We start from the raw sequence: 25,716 nt of genomic DNA, 5'->3' as shown, positions 1-25,716 counted from the left end.
GTTCTCTTTGCCAAGAGGATTCACAAACTGATGTCCAGAACTGAGCAGAGTGAAGCCAGAAATCGCACTGTATGCTGAACTAAGGGACAATACTTGCTTCCTGTAGGCGTGCGGCTTCTCTTAGCATTTGGTTGACATTATAGGAAGTCACATTAAACTACAGGTTTCAAATCTCCTCATTTTGTATCTACAGTGTACATTTTTATTTTGTCGAATACCAAATGCTTTGTGCAGGGATTTTTAATTAACAAAGTTATTACTTCTCCATCATATCTTTTTGTAGTAGCATGGGTGGCTGCACCCCAAGGTGTAAATCCATACATTTTATCACATCTAAAACGTTAATAATTTCATATGCTTATTTCATAATGATACTTTTGTTAATGAGGTATTTATCATCTTTTGCATTTTGTCCTTGGCTAATGAAATCTGGAAGTTACCGATGCATCACAGTATCATTAGCCTCTAGGTGCTTGCTAGATCATTGCCTTATTGATGAAATCACCTTAGGATAAGGTCTCCATAACTCTGCCTCACTGGACACCTACAGGATCGGTTTGCCATCTTCTAAATTCCAATACATAGCAGGTTGTTTTATAACACACATCCTGCCTGTATCTCATTAAGGTTAAGTACTCTTTCATAACAAGCCAATTTTACAACACGTTTTGGCCTACGTTGTGTCCCTGTAATAACTTTGCTGCTTGGCAGTGAGTGTTTTCCATTCTTGCAGCACATTTTGTCTTTTCCTTAGGACCCTTTATAATGAAGAGTGAAATGCTACAAATTTGTCTTTGCCTCAGCAATCAGGTATTGATGTATTTGCTCTCCCTCTGCTCATCTGCAAGACCCAATTGCTTAAGCACTGAAAGCTCTCAAGGTAGTGACCTGAAATATTAGCAGGTTACATTACCTCATTAAGCAAAAGAAACTGCTCTTATTCAAAGCCTGTATATGCTGATGCTGCATTTATCCGAAAAATTATTAATGTCTGAATGGAAGAGTAGTAGCAAAGATACTCTATACTTCCAGACTGAGGGTTCTCTAAGTTTTCATGGCTTATAACAATTTCACCTATCGTTATTGCCTTTTCCTTGAAAAGTAAAGGTGAATGATGCTAAAAATGATACATTTAATACAGTCAAGTTACACTTCTCTCTGATGCTACCTCACATGTTGATGATCTGGCACTTTTTTTTTTTTTCTGCCAGAAATAGCACAAGTTCATTTGAAGGAGAAAGACAACCCTTAAATAACAGGGCAATTATTATTTTAATCAATAGCAGTATCATATTTTAAATTAATCTTCAAAAGTCCCTGAAGCTAAAATTTCAAAAGTCATTAATCAATTAAGCAAAATAATACACAGTCTTTCAAAGTACTCTGTCTCCTGAAGGTTGTTCAACCTGTTTTCTGACAATGAAAACTTAGTACTTTTTCTTCCCTTCCACTGAGTGGTTTTATTTTTCTAATAAATGTAATTACCTAATATGTGAAAAATAATGTGATGGTGTGTAAATGTGAACGTTCTAGTGTATTGAAATGGCTCCACTTTGGTCGCCACAAAATTGTAAATCCTTAAAAACTGCTTCTGTTTATCAATATGAAGGACACAATGCCTAAAAATCCTTTCTTTCTAAAATCATAACCTTTCAGAAAATTTGCTTTTGAAATCAGAGTAGAGAGAGTGGAACATGCCCCTCCTGTCTGCAGGATCTGGGCCATGTGGGTCACTTTGACGCAGAGAAGCAGCCTTGATTTCCAATCCAGGAACAAAGCTTCAGACAGGGCCTTTTCAGATACGTTACATGTTTAATTTCTAGGAACATAAACCATTGAGTCATTTCTCAGCTCTGCGAGTAATCAGACTATGATATTTTTATTAGACACTAAAATACTGATAATGGGACACCACCAAGTTCACACAGCCTTTCACCTTTTTTGCCATTTTCTTAACAATAGTTTCATCTCATCTAACACTCAATCTAGAGTTAATCCCTGCCTTCCTGGAATCTCACTTCAGAGCTATCCACTGTAAGCCCAAACCCTGTACAAAATCTCTCTTCCTTCTTACTAAGGTAAACAATGCACAGTTTCTCCTGGTGTATTCTTTCTCTTGCTGCAGTAAGTTATAAATCTAGTGGATTTTGTTTCACTACAGATATGTTCCTGGTTATCTTTATCTGATGGACATCGTCAAAATTCTTGTGACCCCGGCAGTCTGCAGAACACTATGAAAAATGTATATGCCAAATACAGTTGACGCTTGAACAACGGGGGTTTGAACTGCAAGAGTCCACTTATTCTCGTCTTTTTTTTTTTTTTCAATAGTAAATACGATTACACTGCACTACACGCTCCGAAGCTGGTGGAATCCAGGGTTGCAGAGCCAACTCTAACACTATACTCAGATTTTCGACTGCATGGAAGGACGATGCCTCTGACCCCCAAACTGTTCAAGGGTCAGCTGTATTTAGAAATAAAAGAATAGTTTAACAGAAATGGAATGAAAGGAATGTGTATGCATGATAACTGTCAAATTCAGTCACTTATCTTTAGAAACTAATCGAGGATTATTAGGTGCCCCATAGTAAATTGCTGAGTAAATTACTGGGGTTTTTCTGCCTCCCTTAAACTATTTCATACCTGTTTCTCTATTTTGCTATTACTTAACTACGGCTATGCCTTTGAATTCTTTTTCATAGCACACCACAAGAACCTGTTTCCTTCAGTCAGCCTATTTTTGCTCCAGACTTTTTCCAACCCTCTTCATGTCCACATATGCCTACCATTATCTTATTCTTCCAGAATATTCTTAATACAAGTCAACTGAGTTAATGTTTCAATATGGATTATTTTAAGTGTCACAGAACAGGAAGCCTGAATCATTCATTATAAATAGGGTTTGACCAAGGAAGAAATAATGCCATCGTAGGAGTTACTCAATGGACAGCATGAGTTGTCATTTCAGGCACATTTGAGATAATAAAGGTTTTAAACACTTTCCAGTATTCCTTGGAAAGAGTATGTGCAAACACGGAGGCAAGAAACGACTTGTCACTTGCTGTTGCTGAAATGTGTGCATGGAAGAAGTAGTTGGTGAGCACGTTAGAGAAAAGTACAAAGCATGTCAAAGAACTTGTCTTTCAGGCACAGAAACAGTCCAGTCATATCTGTAATGTGAAGGAAGATGTAAATCTGTCTTACGCTGTTGCAGTGAGCAGAGGTATAACTAATGGACAGCAGTTACAGCTGAATTTCTGTTCGATGTAAGAAATACTTTTCTAATAACTAGAACGGTCCAGAAAATATGATGAGCCAATTAGGCTGAGTGCCTCTTACTTCCTAGAAGTAACTAAGTAGATAAATGCCCATGCCTCAGGAATGTCTTAAAAAAATTTTCTCTTTTCCATTCTATAATGTTCTCCGCTGGGATTCTAATAAACGAATCAGTGCGAGTGTTAAGATAGACACAATTGTGCTGCAGTCACTAAGCAATGAAATAACACATAATAGAGGCATTTTAGAGTCATACAAAACAGGGGCTGAGAACAGCGCTGCCATGGTGGCAGGACAATAGGAAAAAGATCTAACATCAGACCTTTTTTAGATGTGATATTGAATCCCACAGAGGATGTCTTACTTTGCATGATCATAGAAAAGTATAACTGATGTTTAGTTATACCATAGTAATATATGATACCAGCTATTCTACTGCAATCCAATCATAGAGTAATTAACCTATACATAATATCACCTGCAACAAACAGTTTGAATGCCTACTAGGAACTAGGCACTCCGAGATATTCTGCATATTTATATCTAGTCCACCGATCAACCTGAAAGGCTAATATTATCCTCTTTTCACAGATCACAAAACCAAAGCTCTAAAAGATCAGGCTCTTCAGAGCTAACAAATGGTGTATTGAGAGCCCTGACTGTCTCCCAGCCCTATGGCATGCTTATATAGCAGACAACCACTTAATTGCTTTCTAAGTATAACTTAAATTTTAAGACTTTAATATATTTATGGAGTAAGATGCTACGGTTAGCCGCCTACTGTCACCAAGAAAGAGGATTTTTTAATTTGTTTGTTTAATACTCCTCCCTCCAGTTACAAAATGGGAACATCCTAAACTCTAAACTCAATAAATTAAATGTAATTGATTAACACCTATGTTTGGAAATAAACATCAAAAAGAACACTGGAAAAGGTATAAATTAATAAAAATGGAAATAAATTTAAAAATAATTCTATGTTTAACTCCATAGGTTGAAATAACTTTGACACCTGACAAAATTAGAGTAAAGATGTTAAGAGTCTCTGATCCTTCTTTAAGATACACTGAAATGGCAATTGCTGTCACTTCCAATTTTTGAAGTAGTGTACCTTCCGTTTTCCTTACTAATCACAACTTGTCCTGCCATCCTGTCCTAAGTTCGCCAATTAGCATCCTCTCTTGTGACTCCTCTGAAGAGTGTGGATTTATTATGATCCTACTTTTCAGGTATTAAAATGATATATCCTTGATTCCATTGTAATTTAGCCACCTAGACCACTTTTCAGTGGGACTAAACAAGACATTTTATAAGAAAAAAGTTAACAGTAAAATGTAAAGGAAGAAATAGAGTTGATTCACTGTGACCTACACATTACTGGAGAAATAACATAAGATTTTAAAATGTTAAAATATATATATATATATATATATATATATATACACATATACATATACATATATATGTGTATAATGCAGTAGCATTATTTTCTGGTAGTTAAATGCTTTCTGTTTCTGTTCTGGGAATCAAAGATAGTTACAGAATATACCATGCACAGGCATAAGCAAAATTCCACCTCCCCCTGCACCTTCCTTCAGTTTCTCCATCTCCTGGACAACATGCTAGTTTAACTCCAGGATGGAAGGTAAGAGGCAAAGAGGGCTACGTGGTTCCAGCCTGTCTGTGGGAGCTCCAGCTCCTGCTCTGTGGTTTTTCAGTTTCAACCAGCACGAACAATGAAGATGACAGCCCAGCAGCCTAATAGTCTTATAGATACTATTTAACTAGCTCTCAAAATTGCATAAACTCAGATCCCCGTAACAAATCCCTTTGCGTCTATGTGCGTGCATATATCCGTTTGCTAGGGCCGCCATAATGAAGTACCACAAACTGAGTGGCTTGAACAACAGAAATGTGTTGTTCACAGTTTTGGAGGCTAAAAGGCTGACATCAAAGCTGCTTCCTTCTGTGGGTTAGAAAAGAAAATTTGTCCCAGGCTTCTCACCTTACTTCTGGTGGTTGTGTGGCAATCTTTGCAGCTCCTTGGCTTGTACATACATCCGCTCATCTCTGCGTTCATGTTCCCCTGGCAATCTCCCTACGTGCGAGGCTCTGTGTCCAAATTCGCCCTTCTTATAAGGATCTCGGCATTATTGGATTAGGGACCCACTCTACTTCAGCATGACCTCACTTTAACTAATCACATTTGGAATGACCCGGTTTACAAATAAAGCAATAATCACATTTTAAGGTACTCAGGATTAAGTACTCAACATATCATGGGGAGACAATTCAACCCATAACAAGATGAATTGTGTCCCCATAAAATTCATATGTTTTTACATATACACACATATTCATTCACACACACACACTCACACACTCACACCTCTTAGTGGTTCCGCTTCTCTAACTGAATCCCTGACGATAGTTCATCTCTGCCATGTATTTTCACACACCCACGCCTTTGTCCAAACTAGAAATACCTTCCCGTCATTTTCTGTCAAGAGAACACCTACTCCTATTCCAAGATACAAGTCAAAAGTGTCCTATGGTATATTCCTTCCCTGTTACTTTACTGGGACAACGTTGATGGCAGAATTAATTATAATATGCATAGCCTAACTAACTAATTACATATATCTATGTAAATTATATAACTGTATAATTATTTAAATCATTTATTGTATAATCATATAACCTGTAATTGTATAATCATTCAGATTTTGAATGGTATAAACAAAAATTTCATAAAATACAGCAATAATCCAACACCATCTTCTCCAATGTTTTCACCAGTTGAAGGATAAGGACCATAATTTACTCCTATTGTCTGCATAGCACTCTTCATAGTGCCAAGGCGTCACAAATATTTTTTTCTAAAGCTGCTGAATTAAGTACAACTTGGGCCAAAGGAATTTTTTAAATTTCTGATTAATAAATTGCAAACATATCCATGTATATCTCAGTAATGCTTCTCATTTTTTAAAAGCACTTTTCACAGACTTGGAATATCGGGATTCTGGTCTTTGTTTTGATGATAAACAACTGAGGCAGGAAAACCCAAAGCTGCATTTCTGACTCCCTTGCAGTAGCGCGAATTCAGCCTGTGATCTAGGTTTCACCAAGCAGACGCACTCACGTGGTGGTGTGTGATGTGAGGTGACGGCTATGAGCAGGGAGGTTAGGTCATCTGGAAAGCACAAGTGATCTAGAAACGCAGGTCCCCTCTCAGCAAGCGGATGGCGTTTACACCATCCACGGCCTGCTGTCCGAGGGCCTGAGCACAGCAGCCTCACAGTATGGTTGGGAATTTGCTCTGGATGCTCCGTTTCTAGCTGTGTAACATTCAAGCCCAAATTTTCAGCAAGAATTTCCGAACTACCTAATATCCTGCAGTGAATCCTGCTCTGCTCCAATTTGCTTGTGTTAGGTTGGAGATTCTGTAAAGGAGAATCCTGAAAGGCTGTCTATGAGAAGAAAATGTTCTTCCTCAATTATTTGAACCAAGCGACAAAGATACTCTTCCGGATGGTGTTAGGTCAGTGCTGTGTTGATATATATACTCAGGAACTGGGGTGGCCGTTACCGGGTCATGTTCAAGATGAGTTTCCACAGGAAGTTATGCAAGATAAAGAAAGCAGCGAATTAACAGGGAATCACAGAGAGAGGTAAAAATGTAAGAGAATCTGCTGCAGTCTTCAAGAGACAAACAGTAAAGCAGGTGCCTTGCTTCCCTATTCTGGCTTCCACAGAACAAGTTGGAGTTAGTTATTTGTCTGTAGTTATTCATAAGGTCATAGTATAGTATGCCCTGTGATACGCTAACAATTAAATTCCATTTTCTCAAGAAAGCTATAGTGGCCAATGACTTTGCAGCCCAAAGAACCTGAACTAAACTGTATCATCTAGTACACCATCCTGACTCATTATGTAATTGCAGAAACGTAGGTGGTCTCTTCACAATAATGTTACCGTACCTTATCATTCACTCTACCATACAAATTGTGAGTATAAAGAACGGTTTTATTGCTTCTGATAATGAGGAGAGACTCTCCTTCTCAGGGCATCTATATGTTTAATTCCAACTACACAGAAACATTTCTCTGAATGGAGAAATGTTTATTTTTCTAATGCTGTATATTCTGTGTTTTAGCTTAAGGCAACTCTGTAGTGCCATCAGGAGGCATTAAGAAAAATACCGCACAAATTTTAAATGCCTCTGCTTGTTAAAAGAAAAGTAGGAGCAGAAATAGAACTGGAACTCAGGCATCAAGATACAACGATGAAGTAAATTGTGATACATATTCACAATAAGATTCTGTATACAGCCGTGAAAATGAATAACTTACCACCGCCTGCAATGGCACGGATGAATCTTAACGACCTAATGTTGACATTATGAATGCATGGAGTATGATCGATCTGCATGATGTTCAAAAATAGGCGAAATTAAACCACATTGTTTCAGGGGATCGCAGAGACGTGGCAAACATTAAACAGAAGAAGAAGAAGAAGAAGAAAGGAAATTACTCTCATAAATACTAGCATGTAGTACTTCTGACAAGGAGTCAAAAAAGGACATGGCTGGAGCTTCGGCTGCTGACAATTTTCTATTTCTAACCTGGGTGGTTGCCGGATATTTACACGGATGTTCGCTTTAGAAGTACTTCTCTGACTGTATATGTAAGTCTTCTGCTATTTTCTGTGTTTCGTTTACATGTAGATCAAAAGGGCTTTAAAAAAGAAAAGAAACCCCAACGAATCAATTTCCCTGATTCTATGTCTTCGGGAGGTTAAATCTCTCCAGTAGTGAGGACTGTGAAAGAGCTATTTCAGCCAAAATTTCAGCTACAGTGGGGTTTATTTTTATCAATTTTTATTTTAAAAACTCTAGATACTCTCTTATCCCATCTGCCCTGCCCTCTGCCCAAGTCCAGATCTCCTGGCTTCCCCACTCCCTGTGACAGGGAGAGCCCCTTTGCACACAGGCTTTCTGCAGCCCCTGTCCCAGATGTCTGTCTCCTGGTTAGCTTTCTTCCCTAACCATCTCCTGAGTCTCCCCACCTCTTCCTACTTCATCCTGCCGCAGGCCGAGGCCCGTCCCCCTGGCTGAGAGGCTGTGGCACAGACAATGAAGTTCTCCTTTAGCTCCACAAATCCCGGACCCCAACCTCTCTGGACTTGCGCTGAGTCTCTCCCACGACGTTACTCTCTTAGCCTGTGGTTAGGCTCAGTAAGTAATTCCAGGACTGGAAGCCTCCGCTTAGAGACACACGACACACAACCCTTTTCAATTACGTGTCAGCTCTTGGCATCATCTCTCATTTAGTACAAAAATCATCGTGTCTAGCAACTATTTTTTTTTCCAAATATGTGATGAGGTAATCTCCCTGTTTCACTGGAAATTGCCTCTCTCTCTCTCTCTCTCTCTTTCAGTCTCTTCATTGTTCTAGTTGTTGTGTTGTATTTCAAGGGATGGAACACACAGAAATACCCTTATGACAACAAATCAAACTGGAAGTCTTAACTGAAAACCTCAGATGGGATCATCGTTCTCTTTTCATTTATGTATAAACATGATGTTTGAAGAAAGGCTTAAAGCTTGAGTAACTTAATTAACATCACAGCAGTAAATGGTAGAGGAATTCAAAAGCCAGGTGCCTCTGTCCTCACAGCCTGAGTGTTTTACTGCCTTACAGCGTGGCCACCAGGGGTTGAACAGTACGTTAGAAGTCAAGGATCTACGTTCATCTTCATCGGCATCACTGGCACATGAAACGCTTCTTTTAGTCACTGCTACATCTTCAGTGTACCTAATGGTAAGATGTAGTTTGTTATATGGAGACCAAAGAAGGAATATAGCACCCTGATGGATGTGGAAAAAGCAGTGTGTAAACTACATAGTAAACAACAAGGAAGAAGGCGCACACACGCCACTTGCGCTGCGTAAGGAAACTGGTTAGTTTGAAATCTCTGATGCTGCATGGATTTCAGCAACATTTTTAGCTTTCAATGACATAGGCTGAATGTTCAATTATGCCAAGATTGACATTTACCATAACTATGACATAGAGTTTATGTTATCCAGATTTTCATTAAATTATGTTAGGAAATAGTCATATTTGACCCAACCTAATATTAGACTATAGATCATTTATCATTCACAGATAGCTTTTCATGCATATATAATATGACACAGCTTAAGTAAAAGTGTTAGTATTTAATGATCGCGGAATATATCAAGTGGATATAAGACAGTCCTGTTATATATTTTGACGTTTCGTTCTTAGACTAATTGAATTTTTTTTTCAATAGAGGCAACTTGTTGCATTTTCTAATTCTTTGCTAACTCAAATAAATGGAAAACAAGTATCTGCAGCTACTTGAGCTCATCTTTCTCCTTCTTGTGGTCCTTGCTCCACTGATTGGTGGTTTGTTTCCCTTTAACAGATTCCTCTTGTTGCTTCTGGTTCATAGCATGTCTCTTACTATTTCTAGTATCAATCACATCTCAGTAGCTGTGGAAAAGTCTTCTTCCCGTCAAGACCACCAAACATTTATTAGGCTTCTGTGTGTGGCCTTGTCCATAAAGTACCTGAGGTCTTTTACTTCAATGTCTTTCACCATTTTCAGTTGATAGAGTAATTTACTGACACAATGCACCAGCCTCAGGTGCCTTATTTTCTGGATAATCATCCATCATCCCATAACACTTGGAGTCTCTTCTGTCTCCAAGTGAGTTCCCTGGCCATGAACACCTGCTCAGGAGTTTGGGGAGATATTCTTTATGAATGTCTATTCTAACATCTCTTTAGTATTTCTGTTAAGACACGATTAGAATTGTAAGTGGTAGGATGGATTATTAAACGTGTGGATTTGGGATCCAGGATACCTACATACAAGTCCTCATTTAATCATTTTTCAGCTATTGTGGGCCCTGAGCAGGCCGCTTAACCCCACTATGACTCACCTTTCCCATCAGTAAATAAGGTGAGTAGTGAGTACTTCCTAACTTGCAGATTTATCACATTAAATGTGTTACCAGTGATGTGTTTTGAGGAGTGCTTGACATATATAAAACCCTCAGGCTGTGTTAACTATGGTTTTTGTTATTGTCATTTTTATTCTTGTGGAACTTCTAATTATAAACGCAAGTAGGCAGATTTCTAAGACACAAATAATTTTTAACCTAGTCTATATTTACTTCACTTAACTAACTTTATAGAAGGGTGCAAGGCTGGAGATACAGCAAGTACTTGGTCATTTCATCAGGAGTCCCAGCAGCTACCCAAGTACACAGTTTCTTTTGCTTCCAACCCACATGAGGTATGCACAGCTGCCATAGACAAGAGTCTTATGATAGAAACTTTATCTTCTACTTCCCACCAGTCCTTAATACCATCCTAGTCATGCAGGCCTGAGGCTGAGGTGCCAGCTCACTCTTTCTCCCATGCAGCTGCAGTTTCATCTGATAAACAAGGCAAAACCACATTCTCATTTATTTTAGCTCAGTTGTTTCCAAGAAAACAGTGCTGTGGGAATCTGACATCATTCTAGAAAGGCCTTCATCAGCCCCAACCAGCCCAGAAGCTAATCATTTACTCACAATTTATTTCATTTTGAAAAGAAACCCTGGTTCATATAGAAAATATGTTCTTGCAGGAAGTAAAATAGATATTCTTTTAATTTAGTTAAACACTGAATCTTAGATGTAAACAAGTGTAGGCAAATCCCTACAATGGCCCTCTTAAGCAGTTACGAGAAAAGGTCTTCCCCAGACCTTTCTCTACTTCTCTACTTCTATATTATGTTCATTAGAAGTTCAGAATTAGGCTGTCGGTATTGAGCTGTGCTAATACATGGATGATCTTGGAAAAAGGAAAACATCAGAAGTTTATCACCAATCACTGACATCTGATTATGTGTTTTATGATATAGGTATACAAATAGCCTTCTTCCAACTGAAGACTAGGAGCTGGCTAAATGGCTCATAAGTCAAGGAAGGTTTGAGGGGAGAGGTTCCAGTTATCTATTGCTGCAAAATAAAGTGTTCCAGAACTTAGAATTTTGAAGCAATTATCTTATTATATCACATAATTTTGTGCATCAGGAATTCAGAAAAGGCTGGGATGGATAATTCCTCTGCTCCATGTGGCACTGATGGAGGTCAGTGGGGTTATTCAACTGGCACAGTGTCTTGAGGCTGCCCCCTAACAAGTCTGCTGTCTTGACTACTGGAAGGTGGTTTTTATTAGGGTATCATTAGAATTTGATGAAATAAAAAAAAAAAACAAGCAAATTACACTTGTATTTACTTTTAGTCAGACTTCTCACATGAACGCTCAGGGCTCCAACAGCACGTATTCCCACTAACAATATGGGGAAAACACTTAGTTTATAATCTAATCTCAGAAGACACAAGAATCTCTTCTGCCACACTCGGTTGAAGTGGTCACAAGCCCACCCACGTTTAAGAGAGAGGACAACAATGCCCTCTCTATGAGAAGGATATCAAGGAATTTTAGATTATGTTTTAAAATAGTAACACGGAAATTGTGAAGAAATGTCTAGCATGTGTAGGACAGTTTGGGGCAGTAGACTTGAATGGGGTGCCCCTTTCCTGGAAAGAGAAAATGTAGGACACACTTTGTTTGCTAAGTATACCTGCATTTTGGAGGTAAAAATGTATGACTGGCAAACTGCCCAATCAAACTTCAGCTGGACACAAAACTTAAACTCAACAGAAATGCCTATGAATACTAACAAAACCAAAGCCCAAATCCAGAATTGGATAAATTGGTATGAAATTTTAAAAAGCAGATGATTCAAATAATGAATATTTCATTAACTCTTCCATCTAAAATGCAGATTAAAGTGTGTTAAGCTGCTTATATTGAGATTTTATTGTTTCCTCTCTTCAAATTTATGTGCTTTATCAAATATAACTTAAACTAGGGTACCAAAGGCTTCATAATGAAACTAGATGTTTATAGATGGATGCAAGGGCTTTTGCAATCATTTGTTATTTTTCTACAACAAATTTTTATTTATGATAATGACAATTCTTTAGTAGGCAAAGTATAAAGTATGTCTTTATGAAGAGACAAAGACTGTATTTTACGTATTGAGAGTGAGTTTCAAGAACAATGAAGGACAAGAACAGATCCCCAAATAGGGGGAATAATACTCTGTGGACCCGTCAATTTATGCACAAGCTAATTAAATAGTTTCCTTTCAGTGATATCTACAGCTAATAATATCCACAACAGTAACTTTCAATAATTTTTAAATCTTTAATGCAAAGAATTAATAACAGCACAAAATGATTAGCAAAAAAAAATTGCATTGCAATTTTGAATACCCAGTTAATCCAAGTTCATTTATATTATGGACATTAATATAAATGTATATAAACACATATTTGTATGCATATTTTATGGAAGATCTATCATAGAATTTAATTTTTACAAATTTGTAATTATGTATTTATATGATTACATATTTAATCTCACCAAAATATTAGGTTCATTAAAAACTGGCTTTTTCTCTACTGCATCCAGTGACTAGGAGTACCTGGCACAAGCTAGGGCTCAAGATGCATTTATTGAATTAAATCTGATTCTCCCATTATATCAAACTCAGGTCATGACCGTTATCTGTTGTTGTTTTTTTTTTTTTGCCCAGTAGAAAACTCATCATTTTAATCAATGTGTGTGTGTGTGTGTGTGTGTGTGTTTGTGTGTGTAAGTATCCAAAAAATATAGCTTTTCTTTTCCCTAGCCACTTAACCTCCTTTTCATGGGCTGTCCTCTCCTTTTGTTAATTTCCAATAATATTACATGAGAATTAATCATCCTTCTGCTGTTTTTATTTCAGCTGTACTTGAAGCAATACAGCTCAACTATATTTTCAGTTTTTATTTAGAAAATTGACCAAACCCATTCAAATGTGCCAGTTAATACTACTGTATATATACAGAACATATGCAATTTTCTGGATCAAAAAAGAAGAATCGAATTGGCTTTGCAAGATATTTTTGGGATGAGGATAGATGTCGTCAAAAGAAGAAACAGGTTAAAAGGCCCTTGCATAGCCTACAACTACTCAGTCATGAGCATGGTACTCCATGGCCGTTTTATACATTTGATGAGGCAAGTCTTTATTGAATAGCTATGCTCTCTTCAACATGGCTTTAATCATTATGGCAAATAGAAACATATAACAGAACCTCGCAGATGACATTTTCACCTACATAACTACTAGAGAATGGTGTTAAAACACATATTCAGATAAGACTGCAAAAAAATTGAGAATGGGGAGAATGATACAGACAAGGAGAATCAGGGAAGATTTCAAGGTGGCAAATTTGAGTCCTCACCTGGGAAGAAAAGAGGCAGAGAGAATAAACGGATGCTATTCAAAAATTGCATCTCTTGGGGAGTGATGGAAATGTTAGCTATCTTGTTTGTGGTGGTAGTTTTATGGGTGTGTACATCTATCAAAATCAATCAAATTGTACATCTGAAATATGTATTGTTTACTGTACAGGAAACATACCACAATAAAGGTGTTTAAAAAAATCTTATCACAATTACCATTCTCTTTAGGGGCTCAGGATCTTATACCTTTAATAAATATTAAAGCAATTATATTTTTTAAAATTTTTATTTTAAAATAAAGTCAGGAAAATCCAGTTATAACCTTATGGTCACCCTCCATTTTGAACAAGCAAATTTCATGCCTCTCTGGTTACCCACCTTCAGACATTTTCTAATTGTCCTGTGGAGCACTATTACCCTTCATTCTACTGCTACTGGTTTCTCCTGAATTGATTCCACTGAACCGAACTGTTGTCCATATTTCCTGCAAAAAGATCCCCTAAATCCCTGTACAGAATCTCCATTCACTTCTTATGTAACCCTCAAAGGATTTCTAAATACCAGGAGGGAAGATGGACCAGAATTACCCTCCATTCTTACCACCACTTGCAGACCATGGGAATTTTGAAAAAGCCATCACCACTGTTTTTGTTGATGTCATCTAGCTATTCCCCATGTCCCCTCCCCTCACAATCTCATACATCCCAAGAGAACCTTGCCCTTGACTTAACAGTCTTCTTCTCCATGGGAACTCCCAATGGCATCCCATTTTTCACGCTACTAGATACTGAGTCCATATGGCCCGATACTAGTCTTGTACCTACTGTACAATGTGTAGTCCCACTAGGTACCAGCATAGGTTTCCTTCAGAGACAAACAATACATGGAACTAAAATTCTATGCTCCCCTGTTTAATATCCTTTTTAGGGAATATTAAAAATCATCTCTTTTATTTAAAATCTCATTCCCCAGCTGTCAGAGGAATAGAGAACAAAAATTGCATCAATTTTATAATTAACGCGTTTTGGTCTTTCTTTACTTTTCCCTTTCCATGGAGAGGAATCTGCCTCTATATCCCGAACAGATGTTTCACTCAGGCTTGTGAAACTACATTTCTGAAACTCTCCTCCTGGGTCCCATTCCCTAATGTCTGAGGTAAAATAATTTTCCAGATTGCTAAGCAAGAATATTAAATGTTGAAAATTAATAATTTTCATAATTGTTATTTTGTCTATATTTCCCCCTCCCGTCACTTTTCTTTATGTTCTAGTTCTAAAATTTCAAATTTCTCATAGATGGAGATATATATATATATATACCACAGATAAAGGAACACCATCGTTTTACACATAGCACACTAAAAATGTCAAATTTCTTAGCACCAGCATTTAACACTGCATAAGCAAAGGGTTGTACGAATGGGTTAATGCATATTACTGCATTTTCTGTCTAAGAAACTATACAAAGATTGCCTAACAATAGGAGTTGAACATAGAATCTATTGTGGGACATTAAATCTATGGCTATATAAGCACCACAGTTTCTCCCTCATAAGTCTAGTTTCTTTAATAAAAAATACCAATCTGTGGGTGAGATGTAAGCTTTTTTCCAAACAAACACAGATATATTCCTTAGTTTATCTGACAAGAAGGAACTACTTCCTGCCTATCTAGTTTTATCGTATTGACTTGTCTCTTTTCTTACCCATGAGCAAGTCAAGGGAATTATTGCCAAATTTCGCTTTCATTTCTGTTTGGTGACATTTAAACTTCCCCTCAATGATACACTGATCTTCTCCTCAGGTAGGAGTCAAGGCCTCTGTAATCAGTATTCTGTTTTATTTTTGCACAGATCATCTGCTTATGAAGACTCATTAAAGCACGATGAGTCAGACATGTTCGAGGGTATATTTTAAGTTAATTACGTTCTGAACTCTTACCTTTGCTGCTTTGGGCATAAATTAAAAGAGTCTAAAGTGGCTTCTTTTTAAAAAAATTTTTTAAAAGTGTCTTTAAATTAATTTTAAAATATGTTTCCAGAGAAAGATGCATCTGGTCAGAGCTCTGAATATAAAGGAGAAACACTACCTCTTGCAAACTCTCTAACAAAGAAAAAACAACCATGAGTTTATTATGGCAAAGAGCATGTTTCAAGGTCACTGCCTTACTTTGTCTCTGAAGTTTAGCAGCTAAAGAATACAGAGAGATTCAAATGCTGGCTTCTTTCAAGTGACATTTGGTATAAAAGCATTTGATCAGAGAGAGAAGCACAGACTCTACATGGAAGCCATGCAATCTGAATTCGTAATGCTTTACAACAAAACATTTTACTGTTGTGTAAATAATATTATGTGGGCAGAGTTTTCATTTTAATGTCAGAGACCGTATTTTGTATTAAAGAAAGAATAAGCAGTTAAATGCCAAGTCTACATTGAAATTCAAACTTTTTTTTTTTTTTTTTTTTACTTAGGAAACTCAAAGATTTGTTTTCCTCTAGTCCATGGAGTTCCTAACCCCAGATAGGGAAGTTCAGGAAATCCAGTGGTTTAATATCCAGTCAGATGGTGGGAGAGTCTCCCATCTCAACACGACATTCCACTTAACTGCATTCAGGTATCACATCAATTAAATAAATTCATTAACATTACAAGAGAGCATTTCAGCAATTCACCCAACCAAAAGAGGACAGTGTGCTAAGCCCTTGGTAAAGTCCCTCAGAAGAGGAGAAACAAATTAAATTAACACCACACCCTCTCCTGATTATTGAGTGGCAGGCAGGGCTTTCTCTGCGGTGTGATTTTTAAAGACTGTTTTAGTAAAAAGTATCTTTCTCTTCTCATCACGCTATCAGAAAATCTCCACAGAAAACTCTTAAGGTTTAGGAGTTTAAAGGCCTCCCATGAGCTGTAAATTTATTTAATTGAATTGAGACCCGGGTTCTTGTCTGGTCATCAAGTAATCTTAGGAAAGGGACCTGGAGCCCCATTGTCTCCCTGGGTAGTAGGTGGATGCACTAGATGAGACTAAGAACGTCTTAGCTGCTTAGGTTGAAAGTTCTGTGTGTCTGCAACAAACCTAACAGACTACTGGCTAATACATGGATGAGACTGTTTCATTAGACTGGCTGAAGTCAGGTGCCTAGTGATGTAGGAGGAGAAAGCGTTAGTAATAGATGGTACTACAGGAAGTATTTAGCATCACAGAAGAAACACACGACTTACAGTTTGGGTCACAAAATGGTTTAGAGACACAGAACTTTATCATTTTATTGAGTTCTATATCTTAAAAATCTCTCTCTCTATATATATATATATATATATTTGTGTGTCTGTGTGTGTGTATGTGTGTGTGTGTGTGTATTTTGATGTGAACAGTATTTATTCAGTTTTTCTTATAAGGCTTAGGCTGGATCAAAGTAAGTGTCCTTTCAATAAATGCACAGTGGGATCAATCAGTCAATTAATACAAAAACTTGGATGCACAGATAAGTCTGAATGAGGAGCCTAACAGACAAAGTTGCTGGACATTTAACTGCTCAGTCCCTGAAATAATGAGGCTTTTAAGCAAGGAGCTTGTAGGATTACAGAACAATTTCAGAAGACGAAAAATAATTCAGAAAAACATCTGGTATGATTGTAAGTTAGAGAGCACGTGAATTATAATTCTCTAGAAGTGAATGACGCTACTTTCCGATGACGATAAATAGTCAGAGATAAGGTAAGACTGATAGCTACCCCAGCACTAATTAAAAGTGTGATGAACTAGGATCCCACATCCTCCCCTCCTCACTCCTTTTTATGCAGCGTTTCCTCCTTGATTTTCCTGGAGTCTTCTACAGTCAAACCGCGTGTCCATCTCACGCCATACACACTGAAGTCTTAGCTGTCTATTAAAAACTTCAATGGTGTGTTTTTAATGCTTCTAGGGACATAGGAGCTTCTCAAAGACTTAAACATCTTCAACTCTGGAATCTCTGATTTAAGGTCTGCAGAGCACCACTGACGGAGCTCTCTGGTGCAGGGAATCCTTCCTCAGCCCTGAAGGCCACCGCGAGTGCACACTCACCTGGGTTGTACTCCAATCAGTAATGCACGCGAACGCTGGAGGCCCCCAAGTACACGAGACGGAATATCATATATGTCTTTGTAAACACCAGTAGTACACAGCACAGAGCAGCAACTCAGTTTCTATGGATCCCTTTCAGTTTACCTTTCAGCCCACGGAGGGGTGTGGCAGAGAGAGGGGTTAGTGACTGGTCAGGGCTAGGTTCTCTTTCCTGTTCAATTACCAACCTTCAGGTTCTAGGCCATCACTTAACCTACTGGTTCCTTCATTGGAAGTGTTTATTTATGCAAATATTATAAGGAACAAATAAGAAAATGCATGTCAAAATTCTTTCACAAATATAAGGATATTAGTGCTGGAGCTAGCTTTAGATAAAATAGCCCTGAGTAATAATTACACTTCAGAACACAATTAAATTCTAGAGTAGCTATCACAGGATTTTCTGTAAAATTTTTGCTCTGTAGCTTAAACTGAAACAGAAACTGCAGACCCACCAGAGGTGCTACTGATAAGAGCAGGAGAGTGGAAAGAAAAGGGAAAGACAAAGTATGAGAAGACACTGAATAAGATAACAGGAAAAAAGGAAGAGAAAGGACGGGGGAAGTAGAAAGAGGAGCGCATCTCTACGAAGGAGTGGAAGAGTATCTGTTATATAATTGGCTTTTTCCTCTAGGGGTTTTCAGACTTTCCTAGCACAGCCGGAGCGGGGAAGACAGGAGATTAAGAAAGCCCAAGGGCTGGGCAGAGGCTTCCATCACTTAAACATACTGCTTAAAAAAGAAAGACTTTTTCTTTCTTGTTTCAAAACCTAGAAATCCACTTATTTCATTTGAGTCCACAGCACCACTATACAGGAAAATGCCTTAACAATATATAGAAACAATAAAGTCACTGATTTTTTTTTTAACATATATCTGATTCTATTGGGAAATAACGAGAAACACATTTTTAAAGTTTCACCAGTTTGCCTTGTGGTGCTAGGCAGTGTTTAATATTTGATCAAAATGAAAATAGAAAATCCATGTCACAGTTGTTTTCATCAATATCTGTGTGCAAAACATATCACTGTTGTAATATATTGAGAAATTACATTGTACAGTGATTATGACAGAACAGCACAGTGGCTGGAACACAATTTCTGGAGCCAGATTATGTAGGTTTTTGACAGAGTTATTTGTTCACTGTGAAATCCTGGGCAAATACTGAACCTCTTTTTCTCCTTAGATGCCTCATTTTTAACATGAAGGTTATAATAAGTGGTGGTGTGAAATTTTTCTTGAGTCAATTTATACAAATTATTTAGAACCAGTAAATGAGAGGTTTTGTTTTAATTAAGTGTGAGTTTTTGCTTTAAATTTATTTTTAAGCGAGAGTAAGTTAAGGTTGATTTGTGTTTTATTTTGATACTTCAAGTGTCTTTTATTTTTAAATTACTCCCTCCTAAATAAAACTTAAAAGTCTAAAATATAAGAAACTAATTACTTAGGGTAGAAGACCCACCATTTAAAAAAAAAAAGACAGAAGACAGAAAGAAAGAAACTAATGACTCCTCTGATACATCAGAGCTTCAGTAAAGAAAGGTATTTAAAAATGATAATACTATTTCTTCTTTGTTCCTTTATTGACATTTTTATTCATGCACATTTAAAGATGAAGTACAGTTTTTAAACCATGTCTTTTTTTTAGAGGGTGGGTAATCAAGTTTCTTTATTTTTATATTTTAAATGTAGATCCTGGGGAACGAACCTAGGACCTTGCAAATGCTAAGCATGCACTCTACCACCGAGCTATACCCTCGCCCTAAGCCATGTCTTTGTCAGCTGTGTGTTTACAGCTCCCTCCCCATCTGGTAACTTAAATCAGGACTTAGAATTAATTATAAAACTCCTTGATTCCTTTAACTTTAATTTATTTCTCATTTTATGTTGAACTGTAATTATGCAATTTTCTTTTAAAAATTTCAATTCTAATTAGCATTGTATTAAAGTCTTTGTCATCTCATCAGATTTCACTTTACACAGAATTTTAACATATAAATATCACAATATTATAAAAAGATACACTAAAGAGCATCTTTCATATTGATTTTATGTAGACTACTGGCTAAATTAATGAGAAAAAAAATGTATGCGCTCAGTCTCGTAGACTTTTAAAAAATAACCAACAGTACGGGAATTCAAAATAGCTGGAAAAATAAATTTAAAACAAAAGCAAAATGCAAAACTTTCTCTTAAGAAGCTATCAAAGAGACAAGCAAGCAAAGTTAGCCTGTTTACATGTACATCTTCCCAACAACTAAATCACGAGGTAGCAAGACTCTTATAGGTTCATTAAGGATTACAGGTTAAAGAAACGCTGATTACGGAGGTATATGCAAAACATAATTAATTTCTGAAATGAGATCTCTTACTGATGAAACAAAAGCTGCTGATTTCCTTCTCTTTTTAATCATTCTCTCAATCCTGTGCTGTGTAAGGGAAGAAAAATAATTTTCCTTCTACCCTTCTAGATTTTTGGCTGAGATACCTCTTGTAATAAAGACAGATTAACAGGAGAAAAACAACTTTAATAAGATATATACCTACTGTATACATGGAAGCATGGGAGATACTCATGAAAACTGAATAACTGTCCAAAATGGCCCAAGCCATCACCTCAAATACTATCTCCAGCTAAAAACAACAGAAGATTTTTTTTTTTGGTGGAGTGCCAGTTATGGGAGGGTATTAAGAAAAGCACAGTAAACAAGGGTAAGATTTTTAGGCAGGCTTAAGTCTTCTTCACTCATAAGCAATTTGTAGAGATTTCAAAACATCATCCTCTTTTCCCGGTACAGAGACACTCTTACAAATAAAGAGATATCCCTTATAAATGTAAATCTCTCCTACAAAAGGGTAATTTCTATTACTCATTTTCAGAACTGTTCTTGTGTCTGCTGTTTCTTAAAAAATAATCAGCTCAAAATAATACTTATGCCCAAGAGGCACATTTTAGGATGACATACTCTGTTCCCCTTCAGCTGCTACTGGCTTTTCTAGAGTACTACTAACCTTTAATTAAAATAAAGCTAAATAAAAGTACTTTTCAAATAAAGCCTTTAGAAAACATACCTGAAGACTATGGAAGAGAAGTCAGGCAAACTAAACATTATTTAAAGGTGATTTTCTTTTTCACCCCTCTTACTCCCTCAACACCCGAGATCTCATAGAATTCAGCATCTCATGGCATACTGCAGAAGAGAAGGGTATAGACCTTTTGTTCTGAAACCAACAGACTGCCAGGCATTTCTCCAGCAGAGATAAGTTTACTTGGGATCAGCAGAGAACTGCAGTTTGAGGTCAGCCATCATGGTGAGTCACGTGCTAGTCCCCCCACAGCAAGGGAAGGAGAAGCTTGTACAGCGGGAAAAGGAAGTTGGGAAGGCCATAGAAAACAGAGAGTTTCTGAATTTTCACTGACTGGGTCCTTGTTGGGAAAGAAGAGGAATTTTTCTTCTTCCTGTGTGACTCTGCTATCTTTGCAGGGTGTGGGTGCTCCCCATTCTGGTTTCCTGACTCCCGGTTTCTGTTAATATTTTTAGGGCCTAGAATCAGTTTTGCCAGCAACTTTCCCAGCAACTGGTGTTAAATACTTCCAAAGGGCAGTAGAAATTCTATTATCTGATTCTGGCTAATATTTCAACTATCCCTAAGTTGTTAGAATGCATGTTCCACTGCCTTCACTGTTCTCAAACTCTTAACAGGACCACCGTACGCATGTTTGACTTCACAATGGTCTCAATCGAGAACAAAGGTCTTGCTTACCTTCTGTTAAACATCAGAGAATCGTCTGCTGAGCAATGATGGAGATCCCTTCTTCCACAGAATCTACAAATAAAAGTGAAAAGATTTGAAGACTATATATTATCTGGAATGTTTTATAATGAGTTTCCAGCTGCCATACTAATGCGTTGGTTCATTTCTACATATATAAATAAGGTGACAGAGAAAAATGGAAGCAGGAATTGATTAAATCATATGTCTGTATTTTCAGCAATATAATTTCCAAATTCTAACGTCTCTGAATAACGTTCTCAGGTACACTCTGCATAATAGTGCCTGACCTAGGGGCCAGGAGCTAAAACTATAATGTAGCTTTGCCTTCCTTAACAGACATGTGTTCTGTGTGATGTGGCTAGATCTGCCCAGAAGGAAAACACCCATTTTTTTTTTCTCCTTGATATACCCCAAAGAGGAGTCTTTGCAATTCTACTTTTTGTTCTTTAATTTGTATATCAGTACCAATTGTGCTAGACAAGACACTGCAACGAAGATCAGATAAAATAAACAAGAGTGAATTTCTCTTTTATGAGCAGTATTTAGCTTAGTGTCTGAAATACATATCTGTGAACAGAGTAAAGAGATGACATGAACAAATTAATAAATGAGATACAGTTGACCCTTAAACAATGAGGAGGTTGAGGAGGGTGCTGACCTCGTCCCCCAGGTGAAAGTTTGGTACTGCCATCTCTGACTCAAAAAACAAAGGAAGTGAAAAATGACTCACCCAAGGGGAGCAAGCTGACCCCCTCTGTATAGAATCAGGACTTAAACCCTTGTTTTTTTGATTCCATATATTTTGATCTCTAATCCAACAGAAAACTTTCCCCCACACTTAGTTAATTTAAATGTCTGTAAAATGAAACTAAAAGTACTATGTTTATTGAAACAAATTTGCATAAAAGTGGACCTGAGACATTCAAACCTGTGTTGTTCAAGGGTGTCAACTGTATTACTTTTAATCTTGTAAGAGTGGATGAATGAAGGAATAATGAGTAGAAATATTACCCTCCAAACCCAGTTTCTTAATCAAGCTCTCAATGTCTTTGGCAAAATGATTTCTAACAGGACATAATAATACACTCCCCATAGCATTGAAATACTCTGTGTTGTTTTTATAATTTTCAAATTATTTTCAATAGTTGATAGAATTTTTGCATAGAATTTTATAGAATAACTAGCACATTTCTTCTTCTGGCTAATAACAATTTTGCTAGGATAAACATATGTTATCTATTTCCTTGCATAGACGAGTAGAGAGCATTCCTAGCTAGGGAAATGATAGGTCAGAAAATATTTTTATCTTTCACATATTTTAATTATTTTGATCATTTTTTTACAAAGATTGATCTAGAAATTATTAATATTTTTAAATGTTTGCCAAATTGTATAATGCTGTTTTGACTTGCATTTATTTAATTATGTATGAATTTATGCATCATTATGTTAATTTCTGTGTAAACTGCTTATTCATGTCTATGCTTATTAGATTATTCATAGTTTTCAAATATATTTATAAATGCCCCTTCCTCCTAATCCTGGAAATGCTATAGGAAAAATAGGAAGAGTGTTGGAACTCAAAATTTTGTTTAGCAACTAATAAAACACACTTAACAGTGAGATCCACCTGTTTTCTTCCAAGAGTTACACATAGCACATAAGCACCTTTTAATTGTGGGTTTTTTCTTTTTTCTGAAGTAGTTCCATTTATGTTCTTGATATGAATTTTGTTGTTGTTGTTGTTAAATGGATTGCGGGTGTCTTCTTGATCTGTGGCTTGTACTTTAGGTTTGTATATGAAGGCTTCCAAAATTAGATTTCCAAGCTCTTCCATGCTACCCAGAGAGGGGTTCATACAGCATTGTTCTGAGCTCCGGTCAAAACTTAAAGGGAAACTTTCACAATGCCCAGAGCCCTGAAAATGAAGATGGCTGTGCTCACATTCCTTGCGGCAGGAACCCCCTTAGGTGGCATCGGCCTTGACTTTCAAATGGAACAGAACATCTGCAAAAGGAAAAGTGATGGCCTTACCTCATAAATCTGAAGAGACCCTGGGAAAAGCTTCTGCTGGCCGCTCCTGCCACTGCTGCCACTGAAAACCCAGCTGATGTCACTGCCACATCCTCCAGGAAGACGGGCCCGCGAGCTGTGCTGAAGGTGGCTGCTGCCGCGGGAGCCACTCCTGCTGCTGGTCCCCTCACTGCTGGAACCTTCTCTAACCAGATCCAGGCGGCCCTCCGGGAGCCGCGACCCGCGGTGGTGACTGCTTCCAGCTCTCCCCGAGGCCTCTTACCTGCCTACCACTGCTCCGGGTGACACGGACTGTTTCTCCTTGCCCTGCGGACATGGCCATCCTCGCACCAAGGGAGCTCCCTCCGAGGCTCTGACGGGGCGGACGCCGCCCGGAAGTTCTGGGCATGCGTGGTTCCCTCTCCCGTGAGCACCCGCGAGAGGTCCTGCCTGATCCCTGCGGCTGCAAAGGTCCTGAGCGGCGGGGAGAGGAGGAGCCGGCCGGGGCTGTGACCAGCGAGGATTTCAGGGGGGATGGACTGCTCTAGATCCTGAATTTACTGCTACTGGATCCGAAGTAGCTGACTGGTCTGACGGCGGCAGGTGCGCTCTGTGCCTGTCCAGCCGTTCCCCACTGAGGACCGCTGAGGACCGCTGTGCACAGCGGCCACTGAAGCCAAGTCTGCAAATCCCACTGCTTGGGCCACTGAATGCAGAGGAATAAGCACTGAGTGGTCTTCAGCCGTTCTTCCACAGACTTTATGCAGAAAATGGAAATGAAAGGGATGGTAAATAAACAGTCCCTGAAACAATTCCAAACTATGCAGTGACTTCAACTCCATCAGAAACCAGCCCGGGTCACCGGTTGTCAGTAGGCATCCACTTTTCATTTGCAGATGTTGCATAAAGGCATTAAGATAATGTCCATTTCATAAAAGAAATTCAACAGTTGTACCAATAATTTGCTAATTCTTGTTACATTAACTACTTTTTATTATAAAAATAAAATACAAACTTTTTTAAAAAAGAGCTGTATCTTACTAATATTCACATGTGATAGCTTGCTGCTCTATACAAAAGTAAAAATGAACGTTTTGTAAAATATGAAGACCTAAGTAGCTGGAGGTATATCTCTTATTAATATATAAATTGGAAATTTTTCTAGTTTTTTGGTTTCTTTCCACAGTATTTCATATGGAAATAGTAGCAGAAGTTCTTTTTCTTGCGACTTTGTTTCATCTCTTTAAAGGAATTACTCTCTGAATTATTTCTTTTTTTCTCTATTCACAGCCTGATGGGCTACCTTTTGAAGCATGTAGTCAAGGCTGTATTTTTACCTGGGTTTTACATACTGAGCATATATCTTCTGGTAAGTTGCACCTTTTGTTCTTTTTTTATGGCTTTTATGCATTGTTATTCCATTAGTACAAGGCTGGCTATTGCTACAAATGTCCCACAGAGAGAATATTTCAGTGACTTTCTTGACAATGCTGAAAAGTCTTTGTTTAGCATTCATTCTGCCTTCTAATTCTGTGCTCCTGTCACTCTCTGTGTTTCAGTTTAATTCGGGTAGGGTTATTCTTATTCTTTCAGTTTCTAATCTCTAGCTCTCATATCTTTCAATTACACAAATCTGAGCACAGCTTTAGTCTGGATTCACACACATTTGGTCTGTCACTTGAGTTCAGATCCAAAGTAGGTTTTTGATGTTTGCTACAACCATTACCTCATTGTCAGCTCCAGATAAAGTTTTCAGAAATTTACTGCATAATTCAGTATGGTTTTACTTGGAATAAAATTAATTTTATTTGGAATAGACTTACAGGAAAACATGCCATTTAAAAAAATCAATTTGACAGGAAGTAGAAGTATTAAGTCTAGAGATTAATAAAATTACTTAAATATAATGAGTGTTTATTGGTACACTAACTGGAAATTTGTGAAAATATGTTCATTAGGGCTTCTATAATATTCTAAGGTGGGTAATAATAAAAGAATATTGAACAAAACTTTCTCAAAACTAATGTAGTGCAAATAAAGATGATTTGTAAACAAAATTTTTCTAATTACTAATAAAACTTTGATATTGCTATTAATCTTTGATTTATATCATCATACTTACTTGAAATTGCAAATTGAGTTTATTTTACAAAATGTATTTTG

At 37.5% G+C, this 25,716-nt stretch overlaps 1 pseudogene; it reads left to right on the top strand.

Moving 5' to 3' along the window:
• The first annotated feature begins 23,446 nt into the window (after positions 1-23,446).
• On the top strand, positions 23,447-24,333 carry LOC140688656 (small ribosomal subunit protein uS2-like; annotated as a pseudogene).
• Positions 24,334-25,716: the final 1,383 nt, after the last annotated feature.

Source organism: Vicugna pacos, chromosome 23, assembly GCF_048564905.1.
Source record: "Vicugna pacos chromosome 23, VicPac4, whole genome shotgun sequence".
Lineage (NCBI taxonomy): Eukaryota > Metazoa > Chordata > Mammalia > Artiodactyla > Camelidae > Vicugna > Vicugna pacos.
The sequence above is the reverse complement of the archived record's forward strand: the minus strand, read 5'-3'. Positions and strand labels throughout refer to the sequence as shown.